Below are 17,032 nucleotides of genomic sequence, written 5' to 3' on the forward strand. Positions count from 1 at the left end.
CTTTTTTGTGTATGCTTTTATTGCTGACTTTGTTCATAAATTTTATATAAGTCAGTATTTTAGGGTTTTTTGGGGGGGGGTACAGGGAATATTTATTGATGGTATTTCAGAGAGTAGGGAGGGCTCCCTAGGCCCTCCTGTTGTTATGGGGGTCTGGGAAGGGAATCGTGAGGGAGATGCTCAGTGTTGGGGACAGGGACTCCTCAGCAACCGAGGGCCACTCTCTTGCTCTCAATGTCCTTGTTGGGGTGGGTGGTCCAGGGTTTCTTACTCCTTGGGGGCCATGTAGGCCATGAGGTCCACGACCCTGTTGCCGTAGCTGTATTCACTGTCATACCAGGAAATGAGCTTTACAAAGTTGTCACTGTGAGCAATGCCAGCCCTAGCATCAAAGGTGGAAGAGTGGGAGTTGCTGTTGAAGTCGCAGGAGAAAACCTGGTCTTCAGTGTAGCCCAGGATGCCCTTCAGTGGGCTCTCAGATGCCTGCCTCACCACCTTCTTGATGTCATCATACTTGGCAAGTTTCTCCAGGCAGCATGTCAGATCCACAACGGACACATTGGGGGTAGGAACATAGAAGGCCATGCCAGTGAGCTTCCCGTTCAGCTCTGGGATGACCTTGCCCACAGCCTTGGCAGCACCAGTGGATGCAGGGATGATGTTCTGGGAAGTCACATGGCCATCACACCACAGCTTTCCAGAGGGGCCATCTACTGTCTTCTGAGTGGCAGTGATGGCATGAACTGTGGTCATGAGCCCTTCCACGATACCAAAGTTGTCATGGATGACCTTGGCCATGGGGACTAAGCAGTTGGTGGTGCAGGATGCATTGCTGAGAATCTTGAGCGACTTGTCATATTTCTCATGGTTCACACCCATCACAAACATAGGGACATCAGAAGAAGGGGCGGAGATGATGACCCTTTTGGCCCCACCCTTCAAGTGGGCCCCAGCCTTCTCTATGGTGGTGAAGACGCCAGTGGACTCCACGACATACTCAGCACCAGCATCACCCCATTTGATGTTAGCAGGATCTCGCTCCTGGAAGATGGTGATTGGCTGCCCGTTGATGACAAGCTTCCCATTCTCAGCCTTGACTGTGCCGTTGAACTTGCCATGGGTGGAGTCATACTGGAACATGTAGACCATGTAGTTGAGGCCAATGAAGGGGTCATTGATGGCAACAATCTCCACTTGCCAGATGCAGAGCAGAAGGCAGCCTTGGTAACCAGGTGCCCAATACGGCCAAATCTTTTCACACCGACCTTCACCATTTTGTCTACGGGACGAGGCTGGCACTGCTCAAGAAGATGAGGCAATCTCCAGAACAGGGAGGAGCAGAGAGCCATTTTAGTTTTTTATATATGTGGTATGCATGCCTTGGTGAATGTGTGTTCATATGTGTGTGTGTATTCATGCTTCTTATACATTACATTGTTTTAGGGTCCTTTGCTGACCTTAGAGCTTGTCTAGTTTATCAACTTACTCCTGGGGTGCCCTGTTTTTACCTCAGAAGTTCTGGGATTATAGATGAGTCATCACACCCACTCAGGTTGATATTTTTACTTTTTAAAGAGATTGTAAAAATGTTCAGAATTAGAGAAAATTAAGGAGGAAATGTTTCTATTGACAACCTGTTAGAGTTGTATTGACTAAGAAATGGCTACTAGAGTAAGTTGGATAACATTCCCTGAAGTCAAGGCTTTGTTATGATGCCACTGATTTCCTCATTGTATCCTTTTTCTCTTCTAGAATCTTAGCCCAGATACCACATGTACTGGCTGGTTTTGTGTGTCAACTTGACACAAGCAGGAGTTAGCACAAAGGAGCCTCAGTTGAGGAAATGCCTCCATGAGATCCAGCTGTAAGGCATTTTCTCAATTAGTGATCAAGGGGGGAGGGCCCAACCCATTGTGGGTGGTGCCATCCCTTGGTTGCTAGTCCTGAGTTCTATAAGAAAGCAAGCTGAGCAAGGTAGGGGAAGCAAGCCAGTAAGCAACATCCCTCTACATCAGCTCCTGCCTCCAAGTTCCTGCCCTGTGTGAGTTCCTGTCCTGACTTCCTTTGGTGATGAACAGCAATGTGTAAGTGTAAGCTGAATAAACCCTTTGTTCATCAGCTTGCTTCTTGGTCATGATGTTTTGTGCAGGGATAGAAACCCTGTCTAAGACACCTTGTCATGTCCTTTGTTTCCATGACAGCCTTTTAGAATTCCCCTGTTCTTATGACCTTTACAATTCTGAGGATTGCTGGCCTGGTGTTTTGTGGAATACAGTGTATTTAGAATTGCTTGATGGTTTTCTCATTAGGGGATTTGGGTTTAGGGAACAAAAGCCACTGACGTAGGCAAAAGCTATCCACATTATACCATTACTTCCTGGAAGATTGTATCAGTGCTTGAATATGGAAGGAGGTTGGTCTGTAATCTCAACCAACTTTGAATTCAACTATAGTCAAACTCTTTAATCCTGTTTTCTTGTCTACCTTGAGTAGACACTTTTTTTTGGTAAAATTTGATTATGCAGAAAAGGGGTAGAGATTGTTGGGACAGGGGATTTGTCCTTGTGTTTAGATTCAGTCTGTGTTTTCATCTGGGCTTGGCTGATTTCTTTTGACTTTGGTCTGTGGAAGACTCTCATCTTTGTCTACCTGTACCAAACAGAAGCTGGCCTCTCTGCCCACGAATATCTTTCCTCTCTGTAATCCAGTTACTTAAATTTCTACTCTTTATTAACCCCTTGGAGTAGAATGGCTTATTTTTTCATAATATTTTATTTTCTTCTTTTTCCTTTTGCACAAGAGAAATGTCCTATCATGTTTCATATCCTAAGTAGAGTAAAAGTTATATATTTGGCTTATTTTTCTTTATTTTTCTTCTTCCATCTTTTTCTTTTATCCTTCTGTTAATTTGCTCAAAGTTCTTTCTGTTCAGTTTTTCTTTGATCTTCCTGCTAGTTGCAAAGTTATGTATTTCTTTTATGTATATGAAAGGTATGTTTTTCAACATGATTGTGTATGTTTTCCTCCCATCAACCTGCTAATTATATGTTATGGTAATCCTATGCTTTGTCTCACCCTCTTTATCCTACCATGTGAATAATAATTATGATTATTTGGCCACAGGGGGCTGCTTACCTGCTTAGACCTCTTCTGGTCTCTGGCCTCCATAGCTTCTCTCATTCTTTCTTTGAGGTTACATCCCCCACCCCTGCTCCCAGGATCCCTCTCTTCTTCAGTTCTTTCAGCCTGGGTCTTTGTGCAGATCTGCACAACACTGTTTTCATTTGAATAAAAGGCTGATCATTTATTTTTCTTCACTATTTTTGCATTTTACTCTATTTTCTTCTGACCTATACTAGTGTTTTTGAGAGATTTGCTGCTGGTTACAATGCCATCAGGTGGGCCGCAACTATGACTTCTGTGTCTATGATTTTCTCTTTGTCTCTGGTAGTTTTTCTGTAAACTATCTATATATGCATCATTTGGAAGTTTCTGATGTTTAATATTTCATGAACACTTGAGAATTTTCTCACTGTGTATCCCTGGCTGGCCTGGAACTCAATATGCATAGCAGGTTGGCCTCAAATTCAGAGAAATCCTCCTGCTTCTGCATTATGAGTGTTGAGCATAAAAGTGGGTGCTGCCACTCTCTGCCCATAACATACATTATTTTCAATGTGAAAGCTTCATGACACATTTTAACATCCAGGAATCTGATAAATTCCCATGGTTATATCCATCTTTTAAGATTTTATATTTTTGTCCTTGCAATTTGTATTTATTGGTTTTCAGGGTAGTTTTAGAAAATTTTATTAAGTCCTCAAATAATTAGCTAGGGCTTTGTTTTTTAAACCATTTTGAGGAAAATATATTTTCATATCTAAGAGCATTTTTTGGTACACTAATTTGTTTGCTTTTATTAAACACTATGATGTAAGTGTATAGTTTTATTTGTGAAGGTCTTGAGTATGTCAAATTATTTATTTCTCTCATGTATCGTAGGCTAGCCTCAACTTTGCTGTGTAGCCAAGAAGGATTTCATATTGATATTCTCCCCTCAGCCCCTAGCGTGCTGGGATTCCAGGTGTGTGCCACCCTTTCTTTTTGTGCAATGGGAAGAATTGAACTAGAGTTTTCACGCATGCTATGTGAATCTTTTATCAAGTGAGCTATGTCCTTAGCCCCAGAATTTTGTACTTGACAAAAGAATCCGATATTTTCTTGATATGTGTTCAGTAGACTATTGCAGATACCTGTTTAGTTTTGTATACTTATTTTAATAATCCTGTTTAATGTATTTGATTCTCTTCTTGGCTTTTTAAATTTAAAATATTTTAATTTTGAAAAATAAGTTAAACCTTTTCTAGATTAAATAAAAACCCTATAATAAGCAATAGCCATGTTATCACTTCCAGACTTGAAATCTAAAGCTCTCCCATTTCCTTGGCTATGCTGTACAGCCAACTCAATGGGAGGGATATGTCACTATCCCATTTTTAATTTCCTTGTGAGTCATAGCATTTCTTCAAAGAACACAGTTCTAACAATTGATTTCAGATATTTACTACACCCCCCACCACACACACATTTAAAAAAGTCCTGCAGCTCCATTTTGTAATCTGTTGGATGTTGAGAAAATGTTCTTTCGCGTGAAGAGTTCTTTTCCTTGTAAAGCATCTCATATACACATAAAAATAATAAAGATGTGTGTGCATAGTTCATTGAGAGTCATCTAATGCTTCCTGAGTATCGATTATCTATTTAGGTAAAAGAGTCTCCAGGCCTTTGGAGCGATCTGAGGTAGCCCTTGATTTCTGCTTTATCCTTCCATCCGAGATAACCAGCAACCAAAACTTTTGGTTTTCTCACTTCTTCGCTTGCTATTCTGCTGCGCTGCTAATGTACAAACTCCCAAACAATGGCTTAAAATGTGAATTTGAATGTGACACAGATGAACTACATGGCTTGTAATCTTTTATAACTTGTGTTCTGATTTTGAGATGCCTTTGTGTGGCAGTATCAGGTTCTAGCTGTTGGATTTCTGGGTGCTACTCAGGCAGAAGGTCTTCATGGCCATCCATTCTTCCAGCTGCTGTTTGGCATTGGGCTTGTTTCCAGATAGACTCTTCTGTAAACAGTCCAGCCATATCCACTTGTATATGTTGCTGGCAAACCTTCGAAAGGGTTCTCTGAGCTTCCTGGAAGTGTTATCCAACCAATGACTGGCCTTTTAAGGTTCTGGTGCTTGTATGTGGCCACTGCCATAGAACTATGTGGAGTCCAAAGTTTCCAAAGTGGCTCTGCCAGTCAAGTTCCCATCAACAGTATGGTGGAAATCACACTGTTTCCTGTCCTGGCCAACTTTTAGTAATGTCATAATATTTACTTAGTACACCCCCAGTCCAAGATCACGTCTCACCGTGATGAGGGTCTCTTCTTCCCCTAACTTCCCCTTCCCTCTTTTCCATCTCTCCTTTTATATTAGATAATGCCTCACTATGTAGCCCAACTGGAACTAGAACTGTAGTCTGGGTTGCTCTCAACCCTCCTGCTTCAGTCTCATGAGTACTAGGATCTCCATGTGTTTTAAATTTGTGTTTGTCTAATGATTATTTAAGACTTATCATATGTAAGTCTATGCTAAATTTCCATTTATGTTTTTTTCTATTAAATTTTGATTTGGGAAACCCCTTTTATCCTAGATACTAACCTTATGCTTCTAATCACTGTACACAAACAATCCCCAAAGCTCCCAGTTTCTTATTGAAAAATAAGATGAAAATGAGAAAGTTCTCAATTTTTAAGTTGCCAACATTTTCTGTCTCTCACTTTGCTGATTGTGTTTACTGTTCTTTTTTGAGATGTTTTCTTTGGTAAAGTAAGAAACTGACCAGCTTGTGTTTTGTCACTAAGGGGCATGTTTGCAATAGCTTTGCTTCAGAGTCATGTTTTTCAGATTTCATTTTATGGAAGGGCTTGGGGGAGGGGGATTTATTTATTGGGATAACCATTCGGCTTTTGTTCTAAGTTGTTAATATGATGAACTGCATTAATTTATGATTTTTATGTCCCATCAGTGTTACGTTTTCAGACACACTCAAATTGAAAATAGCATTTTATTGCTCTTCATGTTTCTGAATTCAGTTGGCCAATATTTTGTTTACGTTTTTTTTTTCCATGTATGCCGAGGAGCACAGTGAGCCTGGTACACTGTGTCTATCTTGTTTGGAATTAAGGTCAGGTTGGTCTAATAAAAAGAGTTCTGTAGAAGAGTTTATGTCAATTTAGAATTATCTGTGCTTTTCTGTTTGGTAGAACATGCTTGTAAAGCCATCTAGCCTAGTGCTAGGTTTCCTGGTGCTAACATTTGAAGCCATTGATATGATTTTTTAAATGCCAGTAAAATTTTTTGACTGCCTTTTCTTCTTTCTTGAGTCAACATTTTTAGGTTACGTATTTCTAGAAGTTTATGTTTATTGGCAATAAGTTATCTGTAATAATTTGTAAACTGTGAATCATAAGCATTTCTTAGGATTTTTTTCTTTCACTTCTAATAGTCCTTCTCTCATATCTTCTTTATTGGTATGATGATTAATTTTCTGTTTTGATTTTCCAAGAAATAGCTGTTGACTTTACCAATAGTCACTCTGATATGTTTGATTTCTATTTTCATTATTTTTTACTTTTATCTGCATTATTTTTATTTTAATATGTGTAATATATGTGTGCATACTTGCTTGAACATTTGCACATGTATGTTTGGGTGTGTATATTGGAGAGCAGACCTTGGCTGGCATCAGATGTCTTCCTCAGTTGTTGTTCCCAACGGACAAGGTATCCCTAGAACTAATTTGCTCAGGCTGGCACATGGGTGAAAGAGATCCTTCTAACCTTAAGTTCTGGGTGCTGGGATTGCAGTTATGAGCTACCATACCTCTTGGGACTTTATTATTTCTAATTAAACATTGACAGTGTAACTTTCCTGCAATAATGCTTTATATGTCTTTCACAAGTTTATATTTCTAATTTTCATAGTTATTCTTTGACAATCTAAAAAATTTTCAAGTATAATGTAGTTTTTCCTCTGTATTCCTCCATTTACTCCATCATATCCTAATTGGAGTGACATTGGTCATAGTGTGACATAAATAATGCTATGTCTTTAGGCTTTGGAAACTAGCTTTCCAAAAGAAGTATTTTTCAAACTTTATTTGTATGGTTGTTTTGCCTGCATGTATGTCTGTGTACCATATGTATGCAATGCCTACAGAGGCCAGAAAAGAGCATCAGATCCCCCAGGGAATGGCCTCTCAGATGGTTGTCATCTTCCATCTGAGTACTGCGAATGGGACCAGGCCCTCTGTAAACGCAGCAGGTGCTCTTAGTCTCTGAGCCATCTCTTCAGTCCCTGGGAAGCTTGCTTTCTGGAGTTGTGTGAGACAAACATCACTTAGATCAGAGTGTGTTATAGCCTTTAGCTCTGCATTTTCCTAGAAACCATTGATTTGAGATCTCTGTCTGTTTCAGATATTGATGATACTTATGTGTGTTTACCCTATTGTTTTGACCCAGCCCACTGGATAGTATTTTCATCATGAGTGTACGCAATCTCTACAGGTCTGGTTGCTCAACATACTGTTCACCCTCTTTACTCTTCTTCTACCTGTTTGTTGTTGTTGTTGTTTTCTAGGATAGTGTTTTTCCTCAACATTTAACCCTAGAATTACAGTGTTGAGGATATTTGGTAGCATTCTGTTTTATGGATGATCGCTGTTTTTATTTGTGCCTATGTTTTTCATTGGTTAACCTTTCTCCAGAGCAAGCTTGGATTTCTATTTCCCTCTGCTTTGGTTAATATACATACGTACTTGTACCCCCTGGATGTACTTGGGGTGCATCTGCTGTTGCTGTCTCCACTGTGAGGGGATGGAGCCAGTGGTGTTTCTTACCATTTGAACTTCCCATTTCCCAAACTGTGTGCTGACTTTTTTTTTTTTTTTTTTTTTATCAGTTGTCTGCATCTGGTATTTTGTGATAGTGGCAGGAAACTGACTAATATAGTCATTTCTTACAGATCTGTTGATTCTCTTTTGTCCCACTGGGGATGTTCACTCTGGACATTGACAGCTCTTCTGCATGTGGCTGCCTCATAGGCACTCTGTGCTCGCTCACCATCTACCTTTAGAGCATCCTTTAGTTCTTCACTATGTACCTATAGTACCTGAAATACAGTAACATGTTCTCTTTGATAACCTGTTTATCTTCTCGTCTTACAGGAATCTTGTTAGGTTCTGGTTTAACTCTTCTCCCTTGGTCTTCTGAGTCCCTTATACACATCTATCTCCTTGCCTTTGGACTGAGTTCAGAACGTTTCCTTTGCCTATTTTTATTAACAACTCCCTACCCCCAGTTCCAAAGTTCTGGCTGAAATGTAACCACACGTTGTCACTTTCCTCTACTTAGTGATGTGCCTCCAAGGGGAGCATAAGATGACCTGTCAGCATCTAGATGAAGACCAGATCTCAGCTTCAGACTCAGAGATGATAGATTTTTCGAGGTGTGCATAAACTCTTCCTGGATAGTTTTGGAGTCTCAGTGGGTCACACGCCACACTGTGCATATTTATCCTGCTCTTAGAAGAGACCCAAGGGTTTCTAGCCAAGAACCTTACCAGTGTATGTATTTGTAATTGACCACATTAGGGGATGAAATCACCAATTACAAGCTTCATGCTTTCAGCAAAGAATATAATTTTATCATAATATTGATAACAATTCCACAGGCCACATGATTTTATCCAGTGGGAAAAGACAAGCCTTTCTGGCCCACACATACTCTTCACTTCCTCATTTCCCTTGTCCATCTTTGTCAGATTCTAGAGAGTTTCTCTGGCCGATACCCTTGGCACTGTATCCTTTTGGTGTGTTACGGGGTCTTTAATCAGAACCTCCTTAGATGACCAATTTATTCCTTAGTGAAATCAAGCAACCATGAAGATTTCCCCAGCCATGAGCTTGCTTGAAATTCTGGTAAAGATGTATAGTAGTGGTCATGTTCCATTTATCTTCTTGTCTTGTGATCTGTATAACAATTTGGTCTTAAACTATAGTGAAGATTGAGGCCATCCATAGAGGAATTAATTCTTCTATTGAGAACTTAGGGGTTCTTTAGAGAGGACAAATGTCCTCTGTGGGGTCACTTGAAGGTTTAGATGGTCTCTCCTGGTGAGGATCCTGTATGTGTTTGATCTTTAGGCTCCAGCATTGCTGAGTGGAGAGCCATTGCTTTGTTATTACCTGCTCACCATGGTTCACCAGGAAGCTGTATCTCCCTTTCTCTGTTCTTGCCTGGTGGGATGCTCAAAGCTATCCCTGGTCTCCTTTTACCAGATGTCAGTGGTACTCCTGGTACTTATGTTGTTCTCTGGACAAAATTATGCCTTATGTGGGGTGGTGGGGGGACCATTTCATTATCTGATGTCTTGTGTGTTTGTTCTTCATCTAAAGACTATGTCTGCACTAGTATCTGGAAAAGTAGTCTGACATGGGGAGGGGAGGCAATGGATCTAGGTTCTGTTGTGATAAAATACTCTGACAGCAACTTATAGGAAGGGAGAGTTCCTTTCATCTTACACTTTTAGCTCACACTATGTCACTGAGACAAGTTAGGCCACTTATCAGGAACTGAAAAGAGAAACAGTAGAGAAATTCTGCTTTCTGGCTCATGTACAGGATCATGCTTAGCCTACTTTCTTTTATTATAGCACAGAACTACAAGCCCAGGGAATGGTGCTACCCATAGTGGATTGGGCCTTCCTGTATCAAGTAACAATAAAGACAGGTCTCTACACACATGTCTGCGGTCCAATCTGATCTAGGCAATTCTTCAATTGAGGTTCCTCTTCTCAGATGACTTGGTGGTTAAATCTGAATAGGATACCATGAAAAACCATACAGATTTAGAAAAGAGGAAATAAATTTTTATTGGCAGTTGGTATACTGCATAGAGTCCCAAAGATTCTATAGGAGGACTCCTAGACCTAGGAGACTCTACAAGGTTCAAGATCAGTGCACAGAGAATCAATAATCACATTGTCCTCTAGAAATCCTGCAAATGAGAGAAGCAAAACTGGAATACAATGTTCCTTTAAACACTCCAGAGGACTTGAGTACTTAGGTACAAACCTGCCAAAATAGGTAGTAAAATCTATACACTAAATTTTTTGCCCACATGTGGAATCAGTCTTATAATTGTTGTTCTGATTAGTTTAAACTGTCAATTTGACATAGCCTAGAATCACCTGACAAAAGATTCCTAGTTAAGTAATCATCTTTATCATGTTGATTTGTGGGCATATCTGCAAGGGATTGATTGTCTTGATTGTTAATTGATATAAGATGGCCCAGTCTACTATGGTGGTACCATTCTCTGGGAAGGTGGAACTTGGAGCTCCAAAATCCTTTAGGGTGCAGAGGTTAGTTGGGTGTTCTGCTGGAACTTGAGAGATTTGAGTACTGAGAGGAATATTGAGTCTGAAGATGTGTTGTAAAGTTTCACTGGTAAACAAGGATTCTACCTGGATATGTGATAGTGGTTACTCATTCAATACTTTTAGATTGAGAATATGTGTGTTCCATGATAACACAGCACACAGAATCAACTAAACAGGGCTCATGGGGCTCACAAAGTGTGGATCTACAACCATGGGGCTTGAATAGGTCTGTGCTAAGTCCTCCACATATACGTTATAGTTTTGTAGCTTGCTTTTTTTTGTGGGGCTCTTGACAGCAGGAATGGGAGGTGTCTATGACTCTTTACCTACTCTTGGATCTTTTTTCCTACTGGGTTGTTTCACTCAGCCTTGATGTGAGGGTTTGTACCTAGTCATGTTGTAACTTGCTATGCTCTATTTGGTTCATATCCTTGGGAGGCCTGTTCTTTTCTAAAGGGATATGGCAGAGGGGGGATCTTGAGGAGAAGAAAGAAGGGAATGGTGAGAAATATCGTGATGAGAAACTGTGGTTGGTATATAATGTATGAGAAAAGAGAAAAAAAATGAGTGTGTGTGTGCTGATCCTCTGGAGCTGAAGAATCAGCTGTGATTAAATGGAAACCAGCACCATGGAAGTAAAACCTTTGGATTTCATTGGGTTAGTAGGGTACTAGTCTGCTGGGGCTGGAAAATTAGCTGTGATCGACAATAGCCTGTCACTATTGAGGTGATATCTTTCATGCTTCCCCAGGGAAACAGGAATGTGTTTTGACACAGTCAATACTCAGAAGTTGTGGTCCAAGGTATCAAAGACTGCATCTTAAACTGGTAGCTGAGCTTGGCAGCATGTTAAAAATCCTCCACAGGATAATGGTTTTGAAGGCATGAAAGCTACAGAATTGAAGAGGTCATGTAGTGAAGCTGAGGCTTGGCACCATGTGTTGGCTTGGATTCCCAGAGGAGAAGCCTTTGGTGAAGGTAAAGTCTTGTTGCAGTGGAGATCCCAGGATATTGGAGATGGCAGAAGGAGTGTGGGACCATTATGGTGTGAACTGGAGCCTGCATGAGCCTATGCAACAAGCTGTGTGTGATGGATACCAGACCTGGTGGAACTGAGTCCCAGATGTCAGCACTTTTAGCAACCAAATTTAGATTTATGTTACTAGGTTTTGATTTTACCTAAATTTGACTCCTTTTTTAAAATGTCCACTTCTTCCATTTTGGAATAAGAATATATAGACCTTGGTTTTTATTTTATAGGGACCCATATTTAAGAATTTTTGTATGCTAAAAGAGAACTTTGAGTTTTAAAGCATTGAAAAATTTAAAGACTGTAAGACTTTAAAAGCTGCATTGTGCTTTATATTGTGATATTAACATGAGCTCCTGAGGACAAGGAAATGAAAGTTTATGGTTTAAATTGTTGTGTTTTTGTGTCAAGCTGATAAGGGGTGGAGTTCTTTCCTTAGCTTTAACTGTCCACTTGATGCAGCCTAGAATCATCTGGAAAAAAAAGTCTCAAATAAGTAATTGTCTTTATCATGTTGGCCTATGGGTATATCTGTGAGGGATCATCTTGATTGTTAACTGACACAGAGGGCCTGGCTCACTGTGGATGTTAACATTTCTGGAAAGGTGGGCCTGTGTAGTATAAGGAAGCTATTTGAGCGTGACTCTGAGCAAGCCAGAGAGTAAGCCAGCAAAAAGTATTCTTCTGTGGCTCCTGCCTTGAGTGTCTTCGTCAACATCCCTCAGTGATGGATTGTGACCTGGAAGTAGAAGCTGAAATAAACTCTTTCACCTTCAAGTTGCTTTTGATTAGAATGCTTTTCTCACAGCAAGACAAAATAAACTAGAAAAGATGTCGATCTATTCAAAGATTCTACCATGAAAAGATGTCATTTCTTCACAAATGACCTATAATTTGAATTTAGTGTCTAACAAAATTCCACCAAGATTTTCTGTGGGAATAGATGGGCTTATTATAGTATTTATATGAAAAGGCCCCAGAATAGCCAAAACAATCTTTAAAAAGAGGAATAAAGTGAGAGAAATTCTTTTCCTCAGGGTTCCAGTTTTCAGTGTAGTTGTATCCACGGGGATGATGTGGAGATTATAGAAAAAGAGATACTCAGACCAGATCAGAATAGCAACCCCAGATGCACATAAATATACCCAGTGTTGTCTGTCAAAGTTTCAAAAGAAGTTCTGTGTGGGAAGATAATCATTTCAACAATGGGAAAAACTGGATACCCTAAGGCAAGAAGTGACCTCATCCTACAAAGCTCAAAGTGGTACATGGATTAAAATGTAAAAGATAAAACTTTGGAGGGGAATACTCAGAACACAGGGCTAGGCAGAGTTAAAGCTGATGCCAGAGTGGGAGAGATGCTGTGTCTCTTCACTGAGGTTTTCACTCCAAAGCTATGCTTCTTGGAGAGCTAGTGAGATTCAGATAATGTCATGCTATGAGGCCCTCATGAAAGGCTTTAAGTCCAAGGAACAAGAACAGCAAAGAGCCTGATTTCTTTCTCTCTCCACCCACTTCAACTTAGGGAAGTCTATTCAAGGGGTCAGTGGTCTGCAACCTGAGGAGACAGCTCTTGCTATACACTGACTCTGCTGATACCTGTTGCCTAAGATACTGCATCGATGGTATTTTATTATGGTTGAGCTAAGATAACCCATAAAAGGCAAAATGATAAATGGGACCACATTAAAATTAAATATGTGTGCTCTGTGAAAGACCTTGCTCAAAGGGGAAAAAGGCAAGCTGCCAATGAAGAGAAAATGTTTTCAAAGCATACATCTAACAAGAGTGTGGTTGAGAATATATAACAAACCCTAAAGTCTCCACATTAAAAGATCCAAACAATCCGCAGAGAATACAGACACAAAGACATTTCACTGAAATGGGTGGACATTTTACCCAAGAGAATATATATGTGGCATATAAGCATGGGACATAGGTCCAACACCACTGACCATTCAGGAAATAAAATGTGTATGTCTATCAGGATGGGTAACATTTGAGAAGTCAGTCTCTCTACACAGTACTGAGAGGCTACTGACAAAAGGATCTTTTGCTGGTTGGAATGTAGAGTTGTCCTGAGCTACACTGGAAAAAAAGCTTGGCCCTTCCTTATAAAATACCACATGATCAAATAGCCACACGGTGTGTGTGTGTGTGTGTGTGTGTGTGTGTGTGTGTGTGTGTGAGAATGAATGAGAATCTGTGCAATTGACTCAGCAGATAAGGACACCTGCCTCCTGAGCCCATTGACCTGAGTTTGAGTTTGATCCCTGGAATTAAAAATGTGGGAGAAAACCAACTAAATTGTCCTCTGACTCCTCACACGTGCTGTAACATATACAGCATTCCCAAAACACCCCCCCCCCCCTGCATTAGCCATGAAATTAATTTTTAAAGAGAACTGACTTCTCCACCTGGCCTTTCTCATTGTGGCAGACTCATAGCTGATTTGCTCCCAGGAAGACACCATATTCAGACCTATCCCAAAGGATCTGCTGCACTCAGAGCAGTTGGTAAGAACCCTCCCCCATGACCTGAAGTTCCAGAGCTGCAGCTGGGAGACCAGCTGCACACTAGGGACCCATTACCCACCAAAACCCCATCCTCCCGAATACCACTCCCTTTCTGCCCCTCTGCCTGGCCCTTCTCTCTGGGACAGACTCATAGCTGGTCTGCTCCCAGGAAGACACCATATTCAGACCCATTTCAGAGGATCTGCTGCACTCAGAGCAGCAGACTCCTAGCTGGTCTGCTCCTTAGAAGACACTATACCATGATCCACTAGCATGGATTCTTTCCATTCTGAACTGGTGCAATGAGCAGACCTCCGGCGCTACCTCTGCAACCAATCTCACAATACCCAGAGGAAGCTGGACTCCCAGGAGCTCTAACACAACAAGGATCATATGATTATAGGATCACAGGGCCAGCCTGACTCCTAGGAATTCTGATACCCAGGATCACTGGATCACAGAGACAATTGGACTCTGAGGAGCTCTGACACAACCAAGACAGGCTTCAGTCAGAGACAGTGAATGCAGGCAGCACTAGAGATAACCAGATGACAAAAGGCAAGGGCAAGAATGTAAGCAACAGAAACTAAGGTTACTTGGCATCATCAGAACTCAATTCTCCCACCATAGCAAGTCCTGGATACTCTATCACACTGGAAAGGCAAGATTCAGATTTAAAATCACTTCTCATGATGATGATTGAGGACTTTAAGAAGGTCATAAATAATTTCCTGAAAGAAATACAGGAGAACACAGGCAAACAGGTAGAAGCCCTTAAAGAGGAAACACAAAAATCCCTTAAAGAATTACAGAAAAACAAAACCAAACAGGCGAAGGAATTGAACAAAACCATCCAGGATCTAAAAATTGAAGTAGAAACAATAAAAAAAAAATCACAAAGGGAGACTACCTTGAAGATAGAAAACCTAGGAAAGAGATCAGGAGTCACTGATGCAAGTATCACCAACAGAATACAAGAGATAAAAGTGAGAAACTCAGGTGCAGAAGATGCCATGGAAAACATTGACACAACTGTCAAAGAAAATGCAAAATGCAAAAAGCTCCTAACCCAAAATGTCCAGGAAATCCAGAACACAATAAGAAGACCAAACCTAAGGATAATAGGTATAGAAGAGAGCAAAGATTCCCAACTTAATGGGTCAGTAAATATTTTCAACAAAATTATAGAAGAAAACTTTCCTAATCTAAAGAAAGAGATGCCCATGAAAATACAAGAAGCCTACAGAACTCCAAATAGACAAGACAAGAAAAGAAATTGCTCTCATCACATGATAATCAAAACACCAAATTCATAAAACAAAGAAAGAATATTAAGAGCAGTGAGGAAAAAAGGTCAAGTAATGTATGAAAGGAAACCTATCAGAATTACACCAAATTTCTCACCAGATACAATGAAAGCTGGAAGATCCTGGACAGATGTCATGCAGACCCTAAGAGAACACAAATGCCAGCCCAGGCTACTATACCCAGCAAAACTCTCAATTACCATGGATGGAGAAACCAATATATTCTATGACAAAACCAAATTTACACAATATCTTTCCACAAATCCAACACTTCAAAGGATAATAAATGGAAAACTCCAACACAAGGAGGGAAACTACATCCTAGATAAGGTAAGAAAGTAGTCTTCTTCCAACAAACCCAAAAGAAGATAGCCACACAAACATAATTCCATCTCTAATAACAAAAATAACAGGAAGCAATATTCACTTTTCCTTAATATCTCTTAACATCAATGGACTCAATTCCCCAATAAAAAGTCAGAAACTAACACACTGGATATATAAACAGGACACAACATTTTACTGCATACAGGAAATGCACCTTAGTGACAAAGACAGACACTACTTCTGAGTAAAAGGCTGAAAAACAATTTTCCAAGCAAATGGTCCCAAGAAACAAGCTAGAGTAGCTATTCTAATATCAAATAAAGTCTACTGTTAACCAAAAATTATCAAAAAAGATAAGGAAGAACACTTCATACTTGTCAAAGGAAAAATTTACCAAGATGAACTCTCAATTCTGAATATCTATGCTCCAAATGGAAGGGCACCCACATCCATAAAAGAAACTCTACTAAAGCTCAAAGCACACATTACACCTCACACAATAATATTTTAACACCCCACTCTCAACAATGGACAGATCATGGAAACAGAAACTAAGAAGAGACAGTGAAACTAAGAGAAGTTATGAACCAAATGGATTTAACATATATCTATAGAACATTTCATCCTAAAATAAAAGAATATACCTCCTTCACAGCACCTCATGGTACTTTCTCCAAAATTGACAATAGGCCACAAACAGGCCTCCACAGATACAAGAAGACTGAAATAATCACATGCATCCTATCAGATCACCATGGATTAAGACTGGTCTTTAATAACAACAAAAATAACAGAAAGCCCACATACACATGAAAACTGAATAATGCTCTACTCAATGATAACTTGGTCAAGGAAGAAATTAAAGAGTTTTTAGAATTTAATGAAAATGAAGGCACATCATACCAAAACTTATGGGACACAATAAAAGCAGTGCTAAGAGAAAAACTCATAGCTCTAAGTACCTACAAAAAAGAAACTGGAGACAGCATACACTAGCAACTGGACAGCACATTTGAAAGCTCTAGAACAAAAAGAAGCAAATACTCCCAAGAAAAGTAGACAACAGGAAATAATCAAACTCAGGGCTAAAATCAACCAAGTAGAAACAACAACAACAACAACAAAAAACTATAGAGTCAACAAAACCAGGAGTTGGTTCTTTGAGAAAATCAACAAGATAGATAAACCCTTAGCCAGACTAACCAAGAGGGCACAGAGACAGTATCCAAATTAATAAAATCAGAAATGAAAAAGGAGACATAACAACAGAAACCAAGGAAATTAAAAAAAAACCCATCAGATTCTACTACAAAAGTCTATACTCAACAAAACTGGAAAATCTGGATGAAAAGGACAATTT

General features: G+C 39.9%; 1 pseudogene; it reads right to left on the reverse strand.

The window, feature by feature from the left end:
- Positions 1–267: 267 nt before the first annotated feature.
- Positions 268–1,298, reverse strand: LOC117705508 (glyceraldehyde-3-phosphate dehydrogenase pseudogene; annotated as a pseudogene).
- Between the last annotated feature and the right edge of the window lie 15,734 nt (positions 1,299–17,032).

This window comes from Arvicanthis niloticus, chromosome 3, assembly GCF_011762505.2.
Source record: "Arvicanthis niloticus isolate mArvNil1 chromosome 3, mArvNil1.pat.X, whole genome shotgun sequence".
Taxonomy (NCBI): Eukaryota; Metazoa; Chordata; class Mammalia; order Rodentia; family Muridae; genus Arvicanthis; species Arvicanthis niloticus.